Below are 15,027 nucleotides of genomic sequence, written 5' to 3'. Positions count from 1 at the left end.
ATTCTACAACACACATACTCAAACATACAAGCTCCTAGGGGCTTCAAACTATCTTAAACCCCATCTACAACACATCAAGCATGCATTGGCAAGCCACATTGTTCAAAAACACAACATAAACTCATAACCCTAACTATAAGCTAAACATGCATTCTACCCCATAGATCTTCATAAAACTTACTTAAAACATGGAAATGAGTTCAAGATCGGCCCTTACCTCTTGAAGATCGAGAGAGGGACGACCAAAACTTGGAGATGGGAGATTTTCAACTTTCTTGGGTCTCCAAGCTCAAAACTTGCTCAAAACTTGAAAATCTTCAAAATAAGGTGAAAACTAGTGAAAATTGTGAAAGATTTGAAGGAAAGGACTCAAGATTTGTGAGGGATGGCGGAGAGCTCACCTTGGCCGACAATGGGGAGAAAAGCTCGCCCGTTTTCGGCTAAGGGACCCTTTTATAGTGGCTGGCCAGGCCACGTTCGGGGGCCGAACGTGCCTCCGCATGCATGCCATGTTCGGCGGCCGAACTTGAGGTTCGGCGGCCAAACTTGAGGTTCGGCGGCCGAACTTGAGGTTCGGCGGCCGAACTTGAGGTTCGGTGGCCGAACCTGGGTTTTCCTCCAAGGTTGTTTTCATGCAAAAACTCATTTCCATCTTGCTTTAAACCATAAAACACATTAAAACATTTTATGAAAACATGGCTTTACCCTTCTAGAGGTCTCCGACATCCGAGATTCCACCGGACAGTAGGAATTCTGATACCGGAGTCTAGCCGGGTATTACACTTGAAGAGGAAGGAAGGCGCGCGGATGGCGCTCTGTAGAAGAGGTAGGCACTCGGATGCTTCTGAATGGGAAGTATGAGTTGTCTGGATTTCCTATTTAGGCGAAGCCTCTTTCGGATTATGAATCTGGACTGAATGAAGGCCAAGTGTATCTTGAGATATTGCTTCCTGAATAGGAGAATCTGCCGAGGTGTCTGCATATCTTAAAACAAGGAAAGAAAGATTTGCGATTCAAATTTTGAACGATCTGCTGACTGCACTTTCCTCATCTGTTGCTTTCCTTATTTTGACCTTGCCTATAAGGAAAGAAGGATCTACAAAATATTCTGTTGATTGCGCTTTCCTTTTCCGACACTTTCCTTATTTGGCACCTTCCTTGTTTGGCTTCACATTCTGAAAAAGGCAAGGAAGATCTGCAGTTTGAATTTCAAATGGTCCGCTAACTATGCTTTCCTTATCTGACTCTTTCCTTATTTAGAACTTTCCTTATTTGGAACTTTTCATATTTGGCACTTTTTGACAGTTTTGATAGTATTTTTACCAGAATGTCTTTTTACACCTAGTTTCTGCAAAACATGAACAAAACCACAAAATTAGGCAGAAAAAGTGCAAATAAACCTCATTAACATCATGATAATATGGCCTAAATTATGCTCTATCAATGCTCCACGTTTTTCCCTTCACACATGCACAAAGAAGGCACATATTGGACCAAGGGCATTTTGGGCAGCCTCTAAAAGACTCATGGACTGCCAAGAAACCCTAAGCAGCCTCTCAAGACATATTTAAAGGCTTTAAGAAGACAAGAAGTGGAAGAATTCATCACCCCCATCTCCTCCAAGGGTTCGGCCGCCGATCTCCACAAGGCGTCTCCACCGCCGGTTCTTCTTTCTTCTTCTTCTCTTCAATTTTCTATTTTGGTTCAGCCATGAGTGGTTGAAACCTTTATTCTAGTTGAAGATTGGTTGAAACTAAGGTTGTTTTATGGATTGTAAGATCTGAACATAAACTATTGTCTTTGATTAGTTCAATATTCATACAATTGTGTGCTTCAATCTAAGATTGCTTTGTTGTTTTGATCAAATTGGCCACTTGATTTTTGATTGCAAGGTAATTGATTGTTAGTTGGGATAATTTTTAGTCCGTAATTGCTGGAATTATACTGACCTAAGAACACTTGGTGTAAAAACTAAAGAATTATATGATCTAGCAACATCTCATGCGTTTGAGTAGCTAGGATTGGATCTCTCTCTTTCTTCATGCAATTGACAATTGTTTTGATGCCTAAGGCCCAAGGACGTTCCTTGGCAATTTGTTAATTAGTAATTGATTAGAGGACGTTCCCTAATTGATTTAATTATAAGGAGAGACATGATGGTGAGAAGCGTTTTCCATCTCCATAACTAATCTATTGAATAAATCAAGAGAACATGAGTTTCAATGATCAATCCAAACAACCAAAGTGGATCCATCTCTTCAACTAGACTTTTCTCATATTAGATTTATCTTTTATTTTATTATTACTTGCTCTTTTAATTGCTGTCCGTAGTTGTTAATCAAATCAAATCCCAAAACCCCCCTTTTTTTTTACTTTTACTGCACTTTACTTTTGATCAGTTTTCAGCTACTTGCTTTCAGTTTCTGATTTAATTAATTCTCTTGGTCTTGTTGAGAAGAATAGATAAGTTTACAATTCTCTGTGGATTCGATCCTTTACCACTATTTGCAGTTGTAAAATTGTTGATAACCGAAAAGGTTATTTTTGACCGGCTTTGACAACCGCGAGTCAGCACTCTTAACCTCTCTCGCTCTCACATAAAATGTCTGTTTTGCCCTTCCCTTTTGCATCTTTTCTCTCACCAATGGGCCATTTGTTGGTCTTGATTCTTTTTCAGCCTGTTTACCCTCAGACTCACTCTTTTCTCTCATTTTTTTCGAAGAACTCAAGCTCTCACTCCCCTTTGAAGCAAAGGCCGAAGCCTCCCTCTCCCTCTCCAACATCTTTATTTGATCAGCATATACCTCTTGAGGTGATAAAGGAGCGAGTATAACCTTCTGTCCTTCATGAGTGAAGGAGAACTTATTATTGAACCCATCATGTTGTACCTTTCTATCATATTGCCACGACTTACCCAACATCATATGGCTCGCCTGCATAGGTACCACATCACACAAGATTTCATCCTTGTACCTACCAATATAAAATAGTATAACCACATGGCGTGTAACCCTAACCTCACCACAATCGTTCAACCATTGCAATCTGTATGGCTTAGGGTGTTAAATAGAAGCCAAGCCCGATTTCTCCATCATATGCACACTAGCCACATTTGTGCAACTACATCCATAAATAATGAGAGTACACATTTTTCCATTAACCAAACACCTAGTGTGAAATATGTTTTCCCGTTATTCTAGGCTTTCTTCCTTAACCTGTATATTCAGAGCACGCTTAGCAACAAACATCTCACCATGTTCAGCAAGCAATACATTATCAACAAATACATCTGAATCATCACAGTCATTATGAGCATCAATCAATTCAGTCATATTAGCATATATCTCATCATCACTATGATCAGAATCAGACACTACACCCCCATCAGCAGTTGCTATCATAACTCTCTTATTAGGACATTGAGATGCAATATGTCCTTTCCCCCAGCATTTAAAATATTTTATATCTCTACTAGGGTTAGAAGAGTTAGAATTACCTGACTGTTGCTTGTTATTCCCTTAAAAAGGTTGTTTGTTAGTGGATAAGGTTCAATAACAGGTACACCTTCACTCATGAAGGATAGAAGGTTATACTTGCTCCTTTATCACCTCAAGAGGTATATGCTGATCAAATAAAGATGTTGGTGAGGGAGAGGGAGGCCTTGGCCTTGGCTACAAAGGGGAGTGAAAGCTTGAGTTCTGCGGAAAAAATGAGAGAAAAGAGTGAGTTTGAGGGTAAAGAGGCTGGAAAAGAATCAAGACTAGTTCAAGGAGGGAAGATGGAGAAAGAAAAAGAGAAAGAATAGACTAAAGTTCCAATCTCAACTTCTATAGAGATTGAAATTGAAGAGAAAGTTGTAATGCATGAATCTAATGTAGTTATTGTTGAAAATTCCATCAATGAACTTATAGAAGAGGTTGTGAATGATGGTGGACATAGAGAGCACGTGATTGATGAGGTGGAGGAGGCGAATGAGACTATTTTGGAAGTTGTAGAGGAGAATGGGTCACATCTATAGGATCTTCCTATGATTAATATTTTTATGGCTGGTTCATTTGTTCTTGATGTACAGGCTGTTGATGAAAACATCCATGACGAAAGTTTTATGCTATTTCCACCTATTTCAGAGGAGGTCTTTGAAGATACATGGGTTCCTAAAGCTTCCCTTCTTAATACGGATCCAATAGGACAAGTTTCTAACAATGGTGTGGAGTAAACTTATATCATTCAAATGAATTTAAAAGGAGTTTAAAATCATATTCATATGATCCATATATATTTGGGGTGTGCTTCAACTCATATGGGGCAAATTTGGTGCAACACTTGCAATCATAGGCTTGGAGAGTCTAATCAAACCTATGGGCTAAAACTACACAAAAGGAAGCCTAAAGTGAAGATCGAGAAAGGCTTTTGTGAAGATTCAACTTTGTTATGATGTGCTTACTATGTTTTATTATTTAAACACTTGTTTTATTTTAGCTTTGTTTGGGCTTATATTCTGGCCATATTTTATCTTTTAAGTTTTAGAGTGTTGGGCCATGTTTTGGACTTATGTTTTAATACTTATGTATTTCATGTGTTATTTTAGCATGTAATTAGGCTTGGGTCTTGTGTGTAGTTCGACCAGACCTAAAAAGAGTATCTTAGAGTTTTATTTTTTCTCCTTACTATATAAGGATAAGAAACACTTGTAAGATGCATCTTTGAATCTAAATTTTCAGAATTCTTTTCATGCATTTGGCGTGTATTGCTTTGAGTGAGAGTAAGGATTTACTTTCATCAATTGCACCAAAAACCTTGGCTAACTTATCAACTATTCGTTGTGGTGTTTGTCGGATTCTTATCTAAATCCTTCAATTATTGGTGTTTCAGCTTCTCTAAGTATGGGGTACCATAGGAGGTGGGGTATTTGATCAGTCCAAATTTAGACCACTTTATCATGATATTATTAATGTTAATTTGCACTTATTCTACTTAATTTTGTGATATTGACCTTATTTTGCAGAAAATGGTGCAAAGAGGCAATTTGGAGAAAATGCCCTTAAAACTGCCTTAAATGGAACAAAGGAGAGCAAGCATGCCAAGTTGCAACTGAAGAGGAGATAAACAAGGAAAGTAATTTGAAATTCAAATTTCAAATCTCCAAGAGTGTAATACCCGGCTAGACTCCGGTATCGGAATTCCTACCGTCCGGTGGAATCTCGGATGTCGGAAGCCTCTAGTAGGGTAGAAACATGTTTTCATAAAATGTTTTAAAGTATTTCATGGTTTTAAGTATGAAAATTAAATGAGTTTTTTCATGAAAAGTCTTTGGAGGAAAACCCAGGTTCGGCCGCCGAAAGTCAAGTTCGGCCGCCGAACATGCATGCGTTTTGGAGGCACGTTAGGCCCCCGAAAGCATGAGTGAGGGAAGTCCAGGTTCGGCCGCCGAAAGTCAAGTTCGGCAACCGAACATGGCATGCATGCGGAAGCACTTTCGGCCCCCGAACGTGGCCTGGCCAGCCACCTATAAAAGGGGTCACTTAGCCAAAATGGGCGAGCTTTCTCCCATTTTCGGCCACAGCTAGCTTCCGACCTCCCTCTCCCCAGATCTTGTGTTCTTTCTCCAAATCTCCTCCATTTTTCTTGAGTTTTCACCTCTCATTGCAAGTTTTGAGCATTTAAGATAAGTTTTGGAGCTTTGGGAACTCAGGAGCTCATTTTCGTGGATCTCCAAGTTTAGGTCGTCTCCCTCTCGATTTTCAAGAGGTAAGAGTCGATCTTAAGCTCCTTATGTGTTTTAAGTAAGATTTTATGAGTTCTTTGGGTAGAAATGCATATTAGGATATATGTTGAGTTATGGGCTAATATTGATGTTTTGAGCAATGTGTGTTGATTGTGTGTGTTTAAAGTGTTGTAGTTGGGGTATTTGATTGTTTGAGACCCCTAGGAACTTGTATACATGTTTTAGTTGAGTTATATGCATGTTGGAAGAGTTAGGAGGCAAATGTGCATAAAGAGAGCCAAGTTTCTGCCCTTTGGCAGAAACCAGGTTCGGCAGCCGAAGGAGCTTTCGGCCGCCGAACGTGGCTGGGGAGGCAGGCCTTTCGGCTGCCGAAGTTGCCCCCGAAAAGAGACTTTCGTCTCTGTCTGGGACTTTCGGCCGCCGAAGGTGTCGCCGAACATGCATGAGTTTCGCCTCTGTCTGGCAGTTTCGGCCGCCGAAGGTGCCGCCGAACCTGCCTGACTTTCGGCTCTGGAGGGACTTTCGGCCGCCGAAGGTGCCGCCGAAAGTGCCCTGTCCAGCCATTTCTTGCGTGTTTTTCTATGATTATTCCATGATGTTTTAGGGGGTTTTTGGGGAGTATATTAGAGTTATGTTTATGTATGTTTGGTCCCTCATTGAAGTCCACCTGTGTAGGTTTGGACTCGAGGAACCGAGGACCCCAGCAGTGAGCCAGCTGCTACAGAGTTTGTTAGAGCTAGCCAGAGGTGAGTGGAATAAACCTTAAGTTTTAAAATAAATGAAATATGAATTTTGAGCATGATCCATGCATCATGAATGCCATGAAATATAGTAGGTTGTTGCATTAGTATTCACGAATATGTTGCATTGCATTTATGATGATGATGTGGATTGGTTATTGGATGATCCTTTAGTCCTCATATGATATGATGATGTTATGGCATGATATGGTATGGAAGTCCACGTTGTACCCATTCTACGTCCCTGGCACAGTTGGACTGTATGATATGTTATGTTAAGAGAAAGACCGGTTGTACCCATTCTACGTCCCGGCACAGTTGGACTATGTAGAGGACTATAGGTGACAATACCATCCGAGATGTGATTTGTTGTGATGTGTTGCATTTCATGAAAGCATGAAATTTTAATATATGATTTCTCTATTCTGCTCACTGGGCTTCGTAGCTCACCCCTCTCCCCTAACCCCAGATGTGCAGGTACAGGGTAGACCAGGAGGTTAGCCAGAGTTTTGAAGTATGTCTATGTAATAGTTAGATTGTGGACATGACAATTGTACTATGATGTAATGTAAGAGATTTCAGTATGTTATGTAATGAGGTATATTGAGGTTATAGACGTGCTTGACCCTATGAGTATTGTAATCCCTTGTTGTTGCATGATCTTAGATATTTGATGATACAGATGTTAGCCAACTCAACACATGTATATTGCCCATTGGGGCATTGATGAGATCCCACAGAGGGGTCAAGTTTATGATTATGTTTTAGTGCATGCACAGGTTGAGTTTGGTGTATGAGAAATGAAAGAAAAGTTTTAATTTTTTTTTTGTATGATTGTTGATCATGTATGGGATTATCCAGGTTTACAGGTTATATGTCAGGCTTGCTACGGGTCCCGGCGGCCTTAAGCCGATCTGGATCCTAGCGCCGGTAACGGTCCGATTTTTGGGTCGTTACAAAGAGCATTCAAAATGCAAGATTCAGCTTATTAAGGAAAGTGCTAAATAAGGAAAGTGGCAAATAAGGAAAGTGCAGTCAGCAGAGCAGTTTGAAATTCAAAATCTTCAAGAATCCCTTTCCTTATTGAAGAAGCTAAATCTCAAGAAGATGCACATTCAAGTTTGAAATTCAAATTCAGCTTGTTAAGGAAGCCAAAGAAGGCATACTTGTCCCCCAAGTCTTGCACATTCAAAATTCAAAAGAGAGGCTCCACCTCATTAATGTGCATTGGGCGGCAAGGGCAGCACTTGGGCAGCAAGTAAGGAGCTAGGGCAACACCCTTCACCTATATAAGCATCTCTTTGAGCGCCGGCTCCCAACTCTCTCTTCTCTCCTTCTCTTCAGATTCGGTGCAAGCTTCTCCTTCCTCTCTAAGGCTTTAGCCACTCTTCTCCCTTCTTCCTTTCTTTATTTTTTGGTTTTGTTTCAGCCATGAGTGGCTGAAACCTTTATTTCTAGTTGAAGATTGGTTTGATACTTTAGTTGTTTTATGGATTGGGAGATCTGAACACACATTGTTTAACTTTTGTTTTTCAATATTCATGCAATCTCATGCTTAATTCCATTGTTGCTTTGTTATTTTGATCAATGTGGCCAGTTGATTCTTGATTGCAAGGTAATAATTTGTTAGTTTGAATAGTTTTAAGTCCGTAATTGCTTGGATTGTTCAAACACAAGTAACTCTTGGTGTAAAAACTAAGGAAATTGCATGATCTAGCGATATCACCATGTGTTTGGATAGCTAGAATTAAGTCTCTTTATTTCTTAATGCAATTGACAGTTGTTAGATGCCTAAGGCCCAAAGACGTTCCTTGGCAACTTGTTGATTAGTGATTGGTTAGAGGACGTTCCCTAATTAATTTATGCTTAAGGAGAGATATGGTGGTGAGAAGCGTCTTCCATCTTTATAACTAATTTATTGAATCAAACAAAGGAACCTAAGTATCAATGATCAATCCCAACAATTGAAGTAGATCCAATTCTTCAACTAGAGCTTTTCTCATATTTGATTATCTTTATTTTAATCATTCGCTTTATTTTAATCATTCGCTTTATTTTATTGCTTTCATCATCAGATTAATTGAATCAATCTCAAACCCCCCTTTTACTTTACTTGCAGTTTATTTTATTTTATTTTCAGTTTGTTCTCTTAGTCTTGATAAGAAAGATAGGTGAGTATCAATTCCCTGTGGATTCGATCCTTTCACCACTATCTACAGTTGTAAGATTGTTGATAACCAGAAAGATTATTTTTGACCGGCCTCGACAATCGCACAGTCAATTATGGAGAGGTTGACTGAAACTATGGAGAATTTGAATGTCTCACAAGCTTCCATTTCTACAAGAATATCTCAAAGAACTCTTAATTACAATAATGACTGTAATGATTCAGATGTGTTTGTTGATAATGTGTTGCTTGCTGAACATGGTGAGATGCCTGTTGCTAGGCGTGCTTTGAATATGCAGATTAAGGAAGAAAGCCTAGAACAACGGGAAAACATATTTCACACTAGGTGTTTGGTTAATGAAAAAGTGTGCACCCTCATTATTGATGGAGATAGTTGCACAAATGTGGCTAGTGTGTATATGGTGGAGAAATTGGGCTTGGCTTCTATTAAACACCCTAAGCCATACAGATTGCAATGGTTGAACGATTCTAGTGAGATTAGGGTTACACGCCAGGTGGTTATACCATTTTCTATTGGTAGGTACAAGGATTAGATCTTGTGTGATGTTGGCCACAAAGGGGAGTGAGAGCTTGAGTTCTGCGGGAAAAATGAGAGAAAAGAGTGAGTTTGAGGGTAAAGAGTCTGGAAAAGAATCAAGAGTAGTTCAAGGAGGGAAGATGGAGAAAGAAAAGGAGAAAGAAGAGGCTAAAGTTCCAATCTCAACTTCCATAGAGATTGAAATTGAAGAGGAAGTTGTAATGCATGAATCTAATGTAGTTGTTATTGAAAATTTCATCAGTGAGCTTATAGAAGAGGTTGCAAATGATGGTGGACATAGGGAGCACATGATTGATGAGGTGGAGGAGGCGAATGAGACTGCTTTGAAAGTTGTAGGGGAGAATAGGTCACATCCACAGGATCTTCCTATGACTAATATTTTTATACCTAGTTCATTTGTTCTTGATGTGCAGGTTGTTGATGAAAATATCCATGATGAAAGTTTTATGCTATTTCCACCTATTCAAGAGGAGGTCTTTGAAGATACATGGGTTCCTAAAGTTTCCCTTCTTGATATAAATATCAATAAGATTCAAGGACGAATCTTTTCTAAAGAAGGAAGAAATGATACGGATCCAATAGGATAAATTTCTAACAATGGTGTGGAGCAAACTTATATTATTCCAATTGATCTAAAAGGAGTTCAAAATCATATTCATATAATCCATATATATTTGGGGCGTATTTCAACTCATATGGGCTAAATTTGGTGCAACACTTACAATCATAGGCTTAGGGAGTCTAATAAAACCTATGGGCTAAAATTACACAAAGGGAAGCCTAAAGTGAAGATTAAGAAATGTTTTTATGAAGATTCAGCTTTGTTATGATGTGCTTATTATGTTTTATTATTTAAGCACTTGTTTTATTTTAGCTTTGTTTGGACTTGTATTCTGGCCATATTTTATCTTTTAAGTTTTAGAGTGTTGGGTCATGTTTTGGGCTTATGTTTTAATACTTATGTATTTGATGTATTATTTTAGCATGTAATTGGGTTTGGGTTTTGTGTGTAGTTCGGCCAGACCTAAAAAGAGTGTCTTACTATATAAGGATAAGAAACATTTGTAAGAGACAGTTTTAAATCTAAATTTTCAGAATTTTTTTTCATGCATTTGGCATGTATTACTTTGAGTGAGAGTGATGATTTGCTTTCATCAATTGCACTGAAAATTTTGGCTAACTTATTAACTATTCATTATGGCGTTTGTCGGATTCTTATCTAAATTCTTTAATTATTGGTGTTCCAGCTTCTCTAAGTGTGGGGTGTCATAGGAGGTGGGTTTATCAATTTTTTGGATTCCATATCTACTTGTGCGTGTGGATTTGAGACTTGTGCCATAGGGTTCCACGTCAAAGGCGATACCCACAAATAATATAACAAATTATTTATGTAATAAATATAGTGTTCTTGATATATAATTACATATACAAACATTTATGATGCATGGAGATACCAAAATATTTAATAATATTGAAATTTTAAAAATAATCCACATCTAACTCACAAAATATTATGAATCGTTATCTAATGGTCCTGTTAGGAAGAAGATGACCGATTGAGATAATCTATATAGAAATACCATAAAATAATAAAAAATAAACTATTAATAAGGAAATTACGAGGTAACTACTTCTCAAATATGCGCCGAAATTTTGGCATAGTTTTCCCTGTACTTTAGATTTAACCCCTTGCAAGATAATATATTTTATATTTCTCAATAGCCCAAATGTCTCAGACTCACAACATAATAATATATAATTTTTTTCGAGTATTCTCAAAACAAACCAATAATAGCCAATTATAAATTTTAACTCACATTTAATATTCTCTACAATTCTACAAATATTGAATATATTTAAAAAAAAATTTCACAAATTTTTTCTAAAGTCCTTAATTATAATATATGGCTATAGCAAACAACCTTACTCAATTATAGTCATCCTAAAATATTCAATAATATATTAAACTAAACATAAATATTATAATAAAATGATAACTTGAGTTTAGGGTTACTAATGCCAATTCTGATACCTGAAACGCGTCTCTAAAAATGGTAGGAAAGACTATAATATTGACCCTTCTGGGGTCAATTCCAGAGCCCGCACATCTAGACTAAAATTGCAGTCCCTAGCTCCAGTAGAATTTCTCCGAAACAAAAGTATTTACACAAAGCCCATAATACTATAGATAAGAATATATTTTTATTTTATAAAATATATAATTCTAACAGCTCGAAAACTCATTGTCAAGCTTATGAGTCTCCAAAATTTTTCGGTATCGAAAAATTATTAAATTGGTATCCACGTGAAGCTCTCGATAAGTATGACAAGCTGGTAACTTTAGATTTTTAATAGCATATCTGGTTTGGGAGAAATCTCAAGAAAAAAAGAAAAAATGTTATAAATTTTGAATGTTAGATTCGTGCAAATCGAGTGATGATGGTGGGCAAATTAGTATCATTGTGAAGCGTGTGAGGACAGGAATCAAAAGAGTCCAGCCTTATCGGAAATGATGAGCAAATGTAGGAGAAATCGAGAGAAAACCGATGGGAAGAAAAAGAGAAAAAGAAAGAAATTGTCGGGTGGAGGATTGCGCGGGAGAGGAGAAAAGGGGTGGGCTCAATTTGATTTGATCGGCTTGATTTGATTGGTTTGATTCGATCAGTTTGATTCAGTCGATTTGATTTTTTTTTTTTATGTTTTTTATATTTAATTTTTGATTTTTTTGCTTCATCTTATAACGAATTTAATTTTTTTTTTTATAAAATTCATGAAAGTCCAAAAAAATTATAAAACACAAAAATAATTTAAAACTTATCATGTGCTCTTTAAATAATTTAAAATAAATTTTTAAAATTATATACAATATAAATGTAAAATTTCAAAAATTAAAAATCTAAAAAATTTCAGAATGAATTTAATTTAAAATACCAAATTATTATTTTGATAATAATAAAATAAATAAATAAAAAATCCAGAATATTATAGTATGTAATATTAAATAAATATTTATTATAAATATATTTTTTTCCTATATAAAATATCGAATATAAATATTATATATTAAAATATTTTTTTAAAAATTTATATTCGACGTTATAAATTATATATATATTTTTAATGTATAAAAATGATATTTTATATTAATAATATTTAATAAAATGAAATAATACATATTTTAGTATGTAAAGTCATTTTATTTATAATTTTTATAAAAACTTATATATATACCACGCTTTTTATAAATTATTTAAAATATTTAATATTTTTATTTTATTCACTTATATATAAGCTTATTACTTATATTAATTTATTATTTAATCCGATAAAAAACTGTATTTATATAATAATATTAAATAAAATTAAATATTATATATTTTATATTATAAATTTTTTATATTTTTAATTTTTGTTAAACTACCATATATATATATATATATATATATAAATGAGAATGAAAAGTAAATAATGAGATTAATAAAAAAATATTATTGAAATAAAAATATTTATTTTAAAAATTATTTTATTAGTTAAATAAAATTTTAGAGATTATATTATAATTTTTTGATAACTTTTTAAATTTAATTTAATTTAAAAAAAATAAAAAAATTAATTTTATTATGTAAAATTAAAAATTTTGAATATAAATATAAATTAAAATAAAATCCAATAAATTTTTTGAGAAATAACTAAAAATTTTTTTGATTAAAATTAATTAAAATAAATAATTAAAATTAAAATAAATATGAAAAAATTAATTTTATTATCTAAAATTTTAAAATTAAAATATAAATATAAAAATAATATAAATGTTTTTATTCAATAGCTAAAATTAAAATCATATTATATTTTAATTTAATTTCACCTATTTTTGCAAACCTATTCCAGAAAAGAACAAAGTCTCATTAAAAAACAATTCTTTACATTTTGTAAACAAGTCGAAAAGACTATACCATTTTTTACATATTTAAAATATTTTCATGAGAAAAAATTAAATGTATTGGAAAAGAAAATACATAAATGGCACAAAGTAAATAATGAAGGAGGAGTTAGTGATCTCGCCCATGAATGTGAAAAACCACCACTTGACAGAGTATTTTTCAAAAAGAACCAAATATCTCATGGAATGCAACCAATTGTAAAAACTGACAATATTGAAAAAAACCACATAAGAGAAATCAGCCTACAAAACAATTGGACCAATGTATCATTACATATCATAGGCCAACAATTAGATAGGATAGAAGAAAAGATAGATAGAAATCACGAAGACATTACAAATATAGAACACATAGAAACACCACAGGCACCATCTCCTTTAATACCAAAACCAAACACTATATATTTATCCCAAAGGTATAGTAATCCAAAACCATATGATATAATAGATCCAGCTATAAAACCCATTAAACAACCTTTCACAAAAATGATATCTCCATCACAAAACCCCATAGAAATAGTGACACTAAGTCCAAAAACAGAATTACATGATATGTCAAAATTCTTACAAAACATTATAAAGGAACAAGGTACTTCCACAAAACCTAGTATGACAGGAGGCATTAAAATAAAAGAACCTATACAAAGTAAGATACCAAGTGAAAGTACTAACAAAGATAAAAATAAAATAACTATTTTAACTGAATATAACGAAACCTCTTTATCAGAAGATGACACTATAGACAATCCCTTAGAAGTATCATACTCTGACCAAAGTAATGATATTCCTGTAAATGCCATAGGAAGACAATACGAAACGAGACCAGATGATTTAAAAATATTAGATAGGAAACAAAAACATTATAATGCAAAAAATATTTATGAATGGAATATAGATGACTTATCTGAAACAGAAATAATACAAATAACCAAGGAAATGGTCATTGTAGGGAACATTTACAAACAAAGAGTTGGCATTACAGAAAAAGATGCCGCGGAAAATATTATATTAGGATTTACAGGAGAATTACGAACATGGTGGGACAAATTATTAAGCAATGAAATAAAGACAAATATACTAAATGCAAGAAGAATATATAGTACTAATGGAGAACCTGTTATAGACCCATCTACAGGTCAACCACAGCCTTTTGTTTTAGCATATTTGGTATATAATCTTATATCACATTTTATTGGAGACTTAGATTTATATACAGAAAGAAACAGTGAAATATTACAAAATTTAAAATGTAGAAAATAAGAAAATTTTAGATGGTATAAAGATACTTTCCTCAAACGCGTTTATGCTTTATCAGAACCTAACGCCTACCATTGGAAAGAAAAATTCCTAACAGGATTACCCAGATTATTTGCAACAAAAGTAAAAGAAACAATTGAACAAAAATTTGGCCATATATCATACGACGATTTAACATATGGAGACTTAATAACATGTGTAAATTTAACAGGTATTCGACTATGTAGAGATATGAAACTACAACAAAAATTAAAAATGGAAAATAGACAATCTCGAAAAGAATTAGGAAATTGGTGTGAACAATTTGGATTCGGAACCATAAAGAAACAGAAACATAAAAGATATAAACCTTTTAAAGATAAAATTTATAGACAATATAAGTATCCTAGGAAGCCATATAATAAATATAATAAGCAAATTACTAAAAAACCTTTTACAAAGAGACCCTTTAAAAGACATAATTCTAAGAAAAACAATTTTAAAAGATCCAATGATAAAACTAATATAACTTGCTATTTGTGTAACCAAAAAGGGCATTATGCAAAAGAGTGTCCTGCAAAAAGAAAAATACATGAATTAGGTTTAGAATTAAAAATAGATAACATAGAACAATTGTTAGAAAAAATTGACCAAATTAAG

Source organism: Manihot esculenta, chromosome 14 (assembly GCF_001659605.2).
Source record: "Manihot esculenta cultivar AM560-2 chromosome 14, M.esculenta_v8, whole genome shotgun sequence".
Classification (NCBI taxonomy): Eukaryota; Viridiplantae; Streptophyta; class Magnoliopsida; order Malpighiales; family Euphorbiaceae; genus Manihot; species Manihot esculenta.
This window is presented reverse-complemented; position numbering follows the sequence as displayed.